Genomic DNA, 3,093 nt, shown 5'->3' on the forward strand with positions numbered 1-3,093 from the left:
GCCTACCCCGACCTGCTCCTGCCCGGCGCCTGCTCCGCGCCGGCTCGCTCCCCGGAGCCCGCCGGGCCTGCCCCTTTCGCTCTGCCTTCGCTCCAGCTGCCCCCGGGCCGGGAGGGCGCCCCGAGCTCGGCGGAGCGGCGGCTGGAGGTGCTGACCCGAGAGCTGGAGCGGGCGCTGGAGGCGCGCACTGCGCGGGACTACTTCGGTGAGCGAGCGCGGCCGCGCGGCCCGCGCGCCCCGGCCCCGGGCCTCCGCTGTCCTCGTCGGGGGTCGGGGACGACCTCCGGGTAGGCGGCCGGCTCGGCCGAGGAGAGCGCTGGGTGGGCCCCGGGCTGGGCTTCGGACGAGGGACCGGGCTGCAGAAAGCGTGTGTCCCTCCCGTGGGGCTGGGGAGTTGGCGACGTTTGTTCCCGCAGACGGAGTGTGTGTGTGAACCTCCGGGTCTGGGGCTTGTTTAGGACAGTGGCTTAGCCTCTGCGTCTCCGGGCCGGGAGTTCTGGCAAAGTCAGTGGATGCGTTGCCCCTAATTTAGAGAAAAAGTCACGTTAATAGTCAGAAAAAGCTATTTTTGAATAATTTCTTCTTAACCCTTGGCACTTGCCTCAGCTCATCGTACTCCATGCTTTGTGATCAGCCGGTCAGCCGAAGCTGTGTGTTTCCCTTCCCCCAGCAGTAAGGGCTGTGAACAGGGGCAGGGAGGTGGCGTGGCCTGGATACCACCGGAGCCCGCCTGACCTGAGGCTTCGATAATGGCAGTGGCTGGAAGTAGAGTCTTTGAGGGAGGAGAAGCCCACGCTGGGGGGGAGGGGGGGAGACTAAGCTGGTCATACTGGGCTGTCCTCGCTCTCGGCTGTGCTGTGTATATGGGATGTTTCCGAAGGGAATCCTGCTTCACATCATTTGCAAAGACCACCAGCCTCTGACAGCCTCCCTTTTTCAGTCTGACCTTGGCCCTTTGATCCCAAGTCCTTTGGACAGCTTGAGGCTTGAGGTTCTGAGAGGAGGCCTGGGGAGGGGCTTCGCTCCCTCCTTTACTGATAAGCAGGCACCTGGCTTTGGAGGGGGTGGTGGTTATCATGTCTGGGACTGAGGCTGTCCTGGAGTTTGTATTTCATGGTTCATTCCAGCTAGCAGCTCAGGACTGCCCTGAACTGGATCTTGGGAGGGAAGGAGGTTGTATGGGACAGGCAGTGGGGGCACTGCAGGCCGAGGGAAGAATGTGGGCAAAAGGAGACAAGTAAGGGTGTGTACGGTTCCGTTATACTCCCTGGGGTTGCAGCCCAGGAGGGGTCAGGTGGTCAAGCGAGTGTGTAGGCCAAAGGGTTGTCCTGCCTTTGGGAGGGGACCTGCTCATCTAGGAGCATCACGGTGAGAATTTGTGGTCTGGTAGGTCCTGTGGCTGCTGTCAGACCGCCTGGGAACAGGGAGGGAGTAGGAAGCCATTGCCTCTCATGCCAGGCAGGTACCAGGAGCAGAAGCTGGGCTGCCTTCTGAAGAGAATGAGATTCCAGCGCTCACTCCGGGGGAGACCGCCCCTTTTCCTGTCCCCACTCGCTGCAGGGCCTGGGCAGGGGTGTGTTCTGTGGGCCTCCGTAGCTACTCCTGAATCTTTGTGTGAAGACCGGGACAGGTAGTGGGAGAAGTGAAGGGGCTGATGGGTCATCCTTTCTAATGGGACCTGCTGCTGCCATTGAAGCCACATGGGAGTGGGAGGTGAGTGATGATAGATCTTTGGGGTTTTTTTTTAAGAGAAGCCAGATCTAGGTAACATTTTTCTGATTTTTAAAAAACATGAGCAGCTGTTTGCTTGAACTGCTGTTATCTTACTGCCGATATTCCACATTTTGCAGCTATGAAAGTGGCAGTTTCATACAGATCGACCTGAATAATACAAACACTTTACAAAAGGAGGGTCTGCAGGTAGCATGAGCTCAAGAGATCTCTGATAAACCTCACCCTTGGAGTGTTTTTTCCTCTCTGTCCATCCCTTCTTCTTGGCGCTAGCACCCGCTCACCTCCTGGCTGCTCTCTGTCTCTCATGGACATCTCTCCTGACCAAGTTCTGCTGCCAGGAGCCAGCCAACAGCCTCAGGCCTCCAGAACCTCATTAACTTTGGTGACCTGTCTGCCTTCTCTTCAGCCGCCCACCCCCAAGGCCACACCCTGGACTTGCCTCGCTTCAGCTCTCTTCAGTCCGGGTTGCAGCTTGCGTCTCACCACTACCTCGGATTCCTCTAATTGCTGTTTGCTCTGCAGAACCCTGGCTCCAAGTCAGTGCTGCAGCCCCCTTTTCTGTTGCTATATTAGGCCGCAGAGTGATGGTCTTTAACCTTGGTGCTCTTCTGGGCACCACCCATCACTCTTAGCCTTGGTCAGTTCCCTCTTTCAGTCCCTCAACAGCCCGCCTCTCTCTTTGGCCCTGCCCGTGCTTTCTATTTTGCTGAGAATAATGGGGTCAGCAGTTGCAGTCTTGGCTTCCTGTCCCTTCCCTGAAGGCTCTCAAGTCCATGTCCAGGTCTGAGGATGAAGGTCCTTCCATCTCCAACCTCTACCTCTTCCATCTTCAGCTTTCTTCTTTCCACTGGCCTTTTTCTTTTGTTGATAAATATGTATAAGGGTCTTTCATTAAGCAACAACAACAAAAATAAGAAAAAACAACAAACCCAAACCTATATGGCCCCGAGGTCTTATCTGCCCTTTCATCCCGTCTTCTCATCCTAGTGTCTGGTTGACATCATCTTTGCTTATCCGCTTTCCATCTCCTCTCAGCCGGCTCTGTCTCCTCCCACTGGACTGACCCAGCCCTCGCTCAGCACCCTGGCGATGCCCCAGCCTCAGCCCCAAATACCAGAGGGCATTTGCCAGGTCTTGTTGGTCTGGATCTTACTGCATCCCAACGGTGGAGTCAACCCTCCTCCGAAGGAGTCTACTCCTTGGATTTTGGAGGTACCTCATGGTCCTGGTTGTCCTTTTTTTTTTTTTGGCGGTACGCGGGCCTCTCACTGCTGTGGCCTCCCGCGTTGCGGAGCACAGGCTCCGGACGCGCAGGCTCAGCGGCCATGGGTCCCCGGGCCCCGCCCCCCCCCCGCCTGT

At 57.2% G+C, this 3,093-nt stretch overlaps 1 protein-coding gene across 1 annotated transcript in view; it reads left to right on the top strand.

The window, feature by feature from the left end:
- Positions 1-6: 6 nt before the first annotated feature.
- WTIP (WT1 interacting protein) overlaps positions 7-3,093 on the top strand; it is a 24,568-nt gene continuing 21,481 nt past the window's right edge. The window contains exon 1 of the mRNA XM_007470964.1: positions 7-205. The gene's annotated coding sequence lies outside the window, so the exon portion shown is untranslated. The remainder of the gene's footprint in view (positions 206-3,093) is intronic.

The sequence above is a fragment of the Lipotes vexillifer genome, unplaced genomic scaffold (assembly GCF_000442215.2).
Source record: "Lipotes vexillifer unplaced genomic scaffold, Lipotes_vexillifer_v1.1 scaffold182, whole genome shotgun sequence".
NCBI classification, from domain to species: domain Eukaryota; kingdom Metazoa; phylum Chordata; class Mammalia; order Artiodactyla; family Lipotidae; genus Lipotes; species Lipotes vexillifer.